The sequence below is a fragment of the Hypomesus nipponensis genome, chromosome 9 (assembly GCF_054491055.1).
Source record: "Hypomesus nipponensis isolate SF chromosome 9, ASM5449105v1, whole genome shotgun sequence".
Classification (NCBI taxonomy): domain Eukaryota; kingdom Metazoa; phylum Chordata; class Actinopteri; order Osmeriformes; family Osmeridae; genus Hypomesus; species Hypomesus nipponensis.
The window spans coordinates 15,714,360-15,723,186 of record NC_140369.1 but is presented as its reverse complement, the minus strand read 5'-3'; the positions used below and the strand labels follow the sequence as shown (position 1 = coordinate 15,723,186).

General features: G+C 40.7%; 1 long non-coding RNA gene across 1 annotated transcript; it reads left to right on the top strand.

Moving 5' to 3' along the window:
- Positions 1–2,320: 2,320 nt before the first annotated feature.
- Positions 2,321–8,602, top strand: LOC146273174 (uncharacterized). The gene is made up of 2 exons (XR_014766434.1): positions 2,321–2,416; positions 4,951–8,602. It is a non-coding gene; the product is annotated as an uncharacterized LOC146273174 (long non-coding RNA).
- Positions 8,603–8,827: the final 225 nt, after the last annotated feature.

The following is an 8,827-nucleotide window of genomic DNA, read 5'->3' as shown; positions in this document are numbered from 1 at the left end:
TGCTGGTGACATTTGTTCGAGTAAAGTGGAGAGGCTGCCTTTTAGACACAGACACAAACCATTTGTTTTGAGATGTGAAGGAGGCGGCTGGTGTTGGTCACAGGGGAGTTTGCTTTGACACGGCTCTAGACCGACGTTATTGCTGCAGCTGTTGATAATCAGTGGCATCTCAAACACATAAGATCCCATAAAAGGGTGTCAACTTTATTGCTGGTTAACATTTGCCATGTTCTTGTAATCCTACAGAAAATGGCAAAACAACAGCACCAATGGAGATAATTGCAAACTAAGTCTTATTCAGTGTTCTTCAATCTGCTGACGACTAGGAAGTGTAGACCCAATAGAAGGAAGGCCGAACATGCCTTCCCAAACCACTGTTATGTTGTAAGACTCTTCCTAGGCCTTGTCCGGCCCTTGGTGAGTGTGTGCCTGCTGACTGATCTGAGATCAGCTTGGTCCAGGGCCTATCCGTCACCCTCACACACATTAATGGATCCATCAAACCCACCGAGCTGTGAGCAGTGCAGCACGTGTCAGAGAGAGAGAGAGGAGGAGCACTGGGCTACGAGGAAGTAGCACCAGCATACAGAGGAGAGGTGTGGAAGAGAGCAGTCACCACCCAACTGCCAGAATCCAGATATATTGTCCCAGCAACCAGCTCCTGACTCAGCACCCCCCCACCCCCTCAAAGCGATCCGACTCAGTCTTGCTGACCTTCATCCCCCATCCCCTCCTTCCTTCTCCGTCTCCTCGTGCGCCTTCTCCCAGGTGTTTGGACGCCAGGGGCAGCTCATGCAGGCCAGTGACTATCCAACAGACAGGACAGGCGCCCACGCGCATACGCTAGACCCGCCTCTGCTCTCGTCACTCACTCCCTCGTGCACGTGTTGGAGTGGGTTAACAGTGTGCGGCGCATTGTTTTTGTTTGCTTGCCTCTGTGATTGCGCTCTAATTGTCACTCACTGTCACTTTCGCTTTTCTTCGGGGTGAGGAAAAGGACTATGGATGTGAATGTTTCTGCGTGTGCTGGTGTGTGTCTGTGCGGTGTGTTTGTAAGTGTGTGTGTGTGTGTGTGTGTGTGAAGTGAAGTGTGTGTGTGTACATAGGCACATTAGCCGCAACAGTTCCAGGTGGTTCCTCCCTGCCTCTGCTAGTTGAGCTCAACATCCTCACATGGATTCTATTCTGAGCTATGTGTTCTGTACGGCACAACAGGAAGTGAGATCACAGAGGTGCGTGTGTACTAGAGTTGTTGTGGCTTACTTACAGCTTTACACTAGAGTGTTCTTGGCAGGGTGGTTGTGGTTCACCACCAGCCACAGCTGGAGAGGAAGAACACTTCACTGATAATGGTTGTTTATCTTCACCTGCTGTCTCTGTTTTGGGGTGTGGTCAAACAACAACTGCACCTCAGGACCCCTAATCTAGAGTACTAATTGAGTGTATTCATTTCTAGGCTCGCACCTGCAGCAGGTGCTGATGTTGCTCTTTGTGTAACATGACAATCACTTATTAGAATGGAATATAGATTCCATATAGATTCCATTCCAGATTCGTCAAACAAGAGGGGTGTCTGTTAGGCTCCAACCTTTTTCAAATATGAATAGGTGGTGTAGAAAAGGTTGAGAGCCCCTGCAGTAAGTCATTTATCACACCACTTGTTCAACAAGAACAAACTTTTTACATGAAGCCTTACATGTTGAAAATCGCTGCAGTAAAGTTCGAGCAAAACCCACGCTGACCTTGTGAACTTTGTTCATTATTTGTCTGTGAGTAGATATTTTGTATTGTATTTGTATTGTTTTGTGTTTAGAGGATTTCTATTTGTAAATGTTATAAGAGAATTTGGTATTCAGCACCCAAGTTATGCTAGCAGTGTGTGTGTGAGTGTGTTTGTGAGAGTGTGTTTGTGTTTGTGAGAGAGCGAGTGTGTGTGTGTGTACCCTGGGGAGCTTCTGGTCTCATCACTCCACACACACACACACACACACACACACACACACACACTCACTCACATACACACTCACTCATGCACACACAAACAGCCCATCTTCTCCAGCAGAAATATTTGAAAAAATACTTCTAAATAAACTGCTTCCATGCATTGTTTTGGTGATGGATAATATGGTAAAAACAAATAGACAAATGAAATATTGGTTAACCATAATATGGCCTAAATAAATACATATCGCTAACGCCAATTCCTTCTTTCCCATCCTTTTGATATCAACTTCAAACTCACCCCTTCTTGTGCCCGAGATACTGTAAAAGCTAGCAGATTTCACAGAAATCACGTGAGTGTTACGCCCGCCAAGTGAATGTCTTTTCCCAACCCTGAGAGTGAGACCCTGTTCTGTATAAAACACCATTTGGTTTTGAGTCAGAAGGTGGGAGGACATACAGCTGCGTATCTTAGGTAAGGTCTTCTTTTACAAACAAAATGAGGCGTAATGGAGAACTGCAGCCTATACGTTAGGGCGTGTGTACATAGGTTGATTTTTTCCTGAGCCTCCTGCCGAACATCGCTTAGACAAGTGCACTTATGGTAGGAGTCCAAAATATGCGGGATTGTATTCGGTTGGTAACAATTGAAATCGGTTATAATCAAAGTTACTTTGATCACTCGAATGCATTGTTAAATCGTCCTGTGTAGGTTATTCGTTCTCAAATTCAAATATCTTTAGAGAGTTCAAAGGTGAATTGAACTTATAAGCGAGAGCAAGGGCGAAAGTAAAATCTTTCAGAAAAACTTAATTTTAAAAGACATTGTTTAAGACAGATATATTTTTGCTTGTGTCAATAACTCACAAGTGTGGTCTATCAATACCAGGCAGGTGGTATTTTGTACAAATGTCGAACAACTTCAGTATAATTTCATTTTGAACATAAGTTGCTTGCACATTGTCACTTTCAGTTTCGTCAGTTGAGACGAAAATAACGGGTGGGTCAAAAGTAACACAACGATAGATTTTTTGTGTTACTCTGGTTTTTATTAAATATAGGCTACCTGACTATTATAGTATGGAACGCCGAGTTAGTCAAAAATAAATAAATAAATAGGTAAATAAATAGATAAATACATAGGTAGAATCTACCGAATCGAGGTGTCCCTATCTGCCTTCGATCTTGTATGCAGCTGCGTTGGTCTGAAGATAACCACGCCCCTCTAGTTTGAGATCGGAAATAAATACAGCACAGAAATAAATGTGGTGTGAAAATAAATGTGGCGTGGAAATATATGTGGAAATAAATGTAGTGCGTAAAAGTCTCAATAAATAAATAAATGTGGCATTAGGAAATAAAAGTCCCATGAAATAAATAAATGTTGTCTTTACAAAAACGTAATTTTGAAATAAATAAATGTATTTATTTATTGATGTCGGTAAATGGATTCAGCTATATAATTATATAATGCTTTATTTATATATTTGTTGCCATTGCCTTTGTTTTATTTCAGAGTTTATTTCATAGCCATATTTATTTATGTATTTATCTATTTATTTACCTATTTATCAAATTTTTACTAACTCGGCATTCCATACACTATGACCTTGTTAATATGCAACTGCAGATTTATTTTATTTTTGCAAACAAATTATGAATTAAATGTTCATTGTAAATTGTAAATCAAATATTTATTTCCATTTCTTCTGAATCAGACCTCTGTCTTTCTGACCTTCACTCTTGGAATATTCTGTTGATATAATATGACAAACATGTTTTAATAAATGCTTTCCGCAAGGTCACCACATACTATTGACTACTAAAAGACAAACTTCAGTGTCGATCAGGTAATTAATTATATATCTCTGGACACAGGATTTCAGGGCTCGACATGAACCTTTTGAGGCACTTCAGGGATATCAATCTGTCCGTTTAGGAAGCTTAAGCAATTATGAATCAATATCCCCTGTTATGCTGCAAATGAAAGTGACAACAGGTGCACTGGAGAGGCAGCAGCAAGACAACCTCACATAAAGCTAAATATTTTCTTCAAGTTTTATAATTAGGCCTTCTATGATATGTTTATGTGAGATTATTTTGTCTCAGTTAATGTCAAGTTGTCATAACAAAGACAGTGACAGGTTATTTTGTCTCAGTTAATGTCAAGTTGTAATGACAAAGACATTGACAGGTGATGTTGTCTCAGCTAATGTCAAGTTGTCATAACAAAGACATCACAAACAACCTTGCATAAGAAATTACATAATTCACCAAATGACACCTAATGGCAATATTAATAAACATTCATAAACATCCTTTCATGTGTCATGTCATGGTTATGACAGTGCCATGACAGTGTCATGTCACTCTTAGTCACACCCCTTCTGAACTCTGAATCTGCACACTGGTTGCCAAAGTACAGATCTGACATCTCAGGTAGAAGCACCAGAAATGGACACAAACTCAGCATTCCGAAGGCTAACACGATGACATACAGTAACTCGCCTATACCATATCTGACACGTCTGTTAAACCAGTGTGCTCATTTGTAGTATACACTATGTTGATATTTTATCCGTAGTATGATATTCTCTATTGTACATTTATCAGAATATCTGTTTATATTGTTTAATGTTGTGATTAAGTCTTGATTAATTATGTTTGTACGTTGGTTTTTCATTTCGTTTTGAAACTGCGCCGAACTAATAAAGTCATCATCATCATGATCATCATCAAATAAAGTGTTACCGTTTTGAAAAAAAGAGGACAAGTACAAAAGTTGTCTAAGCATTTGAAAAAAACTGTATTGCTGCTTCCAGTTGTTAATCCACAAATGAATACTGGTGATACAGTTTTACTGTCATGTCAACCTAAAAGTGAAACCTATTCAAACCCATTTTTCATCTAATTCATTTTGACTGTGTGATTTGAACAGAGAGCTGCAAAGCCTTACATTCGGTAATGCAAAGAAAAATCAGGCTAAGGCATTTTGTTTGTGTGTTTCAGAACTAATCCCTTGCTGAAGAACCATGTCGGTGCTGACAGGAGTGCTGCTGGACGTGTCCGGTTCCATGGAGCGGAGTATCGGTGGACGGGTGGACCAGGAGGGGGGAAGCTGGGCCAGGTCCATTTTTAAAGTGGTGGATGACCTCATAAAGAACGACGTCTCCAAGTCCAACCGTGTGTTCGCTATAGGAGTTGGAGGATCCTCCGGAACAGGAGTATTTGACATGTTAATGACACTTAAAAATTCTAAACCCTCCAAAGCCTCTGGTCGCAGTAAAAAGGAGATTCTTGAGCAAGCACTGAGAATCCTTGAAACAAATGGTGCACCTAGAGTTCGCAAGTGGGCACAAATGAATGTCTTACTCAGTGTTGTTAGTTATGACAATGCAGAACTGATTCTGGACAAGTTGGGGCATGACCATAGCTTTAGAAGAACATTTATATATGATTGTTTGCCAGAGCAGTGTAGGTTCCTCAGACACGGCATTGGTTCATATGCACAAGAAGGTTTATTTAATGGAATGGGTTTTTTGGGTTTGACTGGAGTACAGGAGTATGCTACTCATGATTCAATCAAAGAGGTGATTGAAAAGGGAATGGAGCTGGCAAAGAAGAGTGTCTTGGCCAGCATTGGACAAGAAGCAGTCATGGAGGTACAGGAGGCTCATGAAATACTCCACGGTTGTGTGGGAGACGCAGAGCTCTCGGATGGCCGAGTAGATGAGCTCATGGAAGCTGTGAAGCCATTTATATTTGGTCGCACTCCACTGATTAAAGCCTTAAACCATGCCAGGGATTTCTTTGCCCTCTCAAAATATCAGGAACACCACAAGTTGCTCTTTGTGCTGTCTGATGGCGAGCCAACTGATGGGGACAACCCACCAACCAAAGCGTTATCTGATCTGGGTGTTACAACAGTCTGCTGCTTCATCACTGATCGATCCATATCTGATCCGTTAATGCTGTATAGCATCGCAGACCAGAGTTGGGAAGGCCCTGCGAAGTTCATGTTTCGACTGAGCTCTACTCTACAAACCCAGCTGATTCCACGAACAGTTTTTGTGAAGAGAGGGTGGAGAATCGACACAACAAATAATGAAACCAGACTCTTCTGGCAGGTCAACCACCCTGATATCGTCTCAGATGTCTGTGACCTCGCAAGGAACGTAGTCTGTTGCCAAGATGCACTTTCAGACGTCCTAGCAACTGTTTCTCTGGATCTCTACATTAACCAGGCCAACCAGGGCTTTGGTGCCAAGAAACAGAAAGGTGGCACATGTTATGCCAACGCATGTGCTGCTGTTCTCCACCTGGCCATGAAGCGCATAGTGGGACGCTGTGGTGGATACCCAGATTTTTTTGACATCCGCCACAAACTGATTCAGAAGTATGGTGAGAACGGTGCCAACACAATACAAGTATTACGAGAGGTGTGTCCCCAATTTCGTCTGAGGTGCAATAAGGTAGATGTTCTTGGTGCCATGAAGGCTGTTGCTGCCAAACGCCCAGCGATTGCCAGATTTCAACTTACAGACCCTGAGTGGACGTGCTTCTCAGAATTCTTTAAGAGAAACAAAGATGGCGTTCTTACTAAGTCTGAGATTGACATCAGCAAGCGTCAACAGAATGCTGAGCTTTATGGCCATGCTGTTGTTCTGACCAGTTACAACAGCAGTTGCTTAAGACTGATGAACTCCTGGGGCAGCGGCTGGGCAGATGGAGGCTTCTTCAGGGTGCGTAGTGCTGATGTCCTCGGGCTGGAGTTTATCGATGTGTCCTGGACATTGGATGACTTGAAACAGGAAGAGAAAGATGCATACGCTCGTGACGGTCCAGGGATTGCCGCAAAACTGATGTCATCTCTGCAGGGGCTACAGACGGCGACGTACAGATGCCCTCTCTGCTCTAAGGAGTCAAAGGTCGTGGACTTCTCTGGTCGACTGCTGCAGGCAAAATGTCCAAAGTGTAAAAGATCCTTCAACACTCATGATGCTGATGACGACCTGGTTATGAACATGTACTTGACGTCACTCTGTCAATAAGTTTCCATCGCTGATCAGTCCCCCCAGGATTGAGATAGTTGCAGCCTAATTTTCCTGAAGCTTTCCGAGAGCTTTTTCAAAAATTTGCGATGAAAGTTGCTGTTTTTTAGGTGTTTGGCTTAAACCGTCTTCTCTGCCTTTTGCCTTGTCCCCCTATCGTACAGGCACAACGCTTGCCTTCTGCGTAGGAGTAACGCTAATTTTTTTTTGTACTTAAAAATGCCATGACTGCTTTATTGTTTAAATATGTGAACATATTGTATGCAATCAATCTGTGTATAACTAATCTCTGCAACAAATATGTGTATAACTGATCTAGGCAACACATCTGTGTATAACTAATCGAGGCAACCAATCCACAATAACTAATATAGGCAAAAAATCTGTGTATACCTAATCTACATAACAAATCTGTGTATAACTAATCTACACAACCAATCTGTATAAAACTAATCTACACAACCAATATGTGTATAATTAATCTACTCATCAAATCTGTGTATAACTAATCTACATAAAAAATCTGTGTATAACTAATCTACACAACCAATTTGTGTATAACTAATCTACACAACCAATATGTGTATAATTAATCTACATAACAAATCTGTGCATAACTAATCTACACAACCAATCTGTGTATAACTAATCTACACAACCAATATGTGTATAACTAATCTACACAACCAATTTGTGTATAACTAATCTACACAACAAATCTGTGTATAATTAATCTACATAACACATCTGTGTATAACTAATCTACACAACAAATCTGTGTATAATTAATCTACATAACACATCTGTGTATAACTAATCTACACAACCAATATGTGTATAACTAATCTACATAACCAATCTGTGTATAACTAATCTACTCAACAAATCTGTGTATAACTAATCTACACAACCAATTTGTGTATAACTAATCTACACAACCAATATGTGTATAATTAATCTACATAACAAATCTGTGTATAACTAATCTACACAACCAATCTGTGTATAACTAATCTACACAACCAATATGTGTATAACTAATCTACATAACCAATCTGTGTATAACTAATCTACACAATATGTGTATAATTAATCTACACAACCAATCTGTGTATAACTAATCTTCGCATCAAATCTGTGTATAACCAATTGTAGGAGTCGGCTGCCACTTCCTTTGGCCTCGTTATCTTGCCAATAAATACTGTAAGTGACCTTGCCAAATAATACTGTAAGTGACCTTGCCAAATAATACTGTAAGTGACCTTGCCGATTAATACTGCACGGGTTAAATCTCAAGGCTCTGTTTCTGTGGCTGCTTGGGACCTGGGGAAGAGGAGTTCATGTTGTGTTTTAGCCACCCCTACACGTGGCATAACAGGTCAAACAATAATATTGACCTTTCACGTTGCATCTTAGTAGTCATGTTAGGGGCATAACAGGTCATACAATGACCTTGACCTTTCATGTTGCGCCTTAGCCTGCCCCCAGACTCGTCTTCTGTGGTTGGATCAAAAACAAGAAACAGACACCTTGGAAAGGAGGTTGTAGTCATTCATGTATTTTAATCATTTCCATTTTAACAACAAATATAACAATATTACTTACATGTCTTGATTGAATTGACTCGTGGGATGTGTCCAATGCACCACACACACACACACACACACTGTGAAAACCCATTTTGAACAGGATTACATTAGGATTCCATTGATCTTTCCATTGGTCTTTAATGGCCGCGATGCTTCAATCTCGACTACCCCTACACCAATACGTAGTGCAGCCCACTCAAATGCCTACAGCATGTTGGAGGGAGAAAATGTTATTGAACGATATAT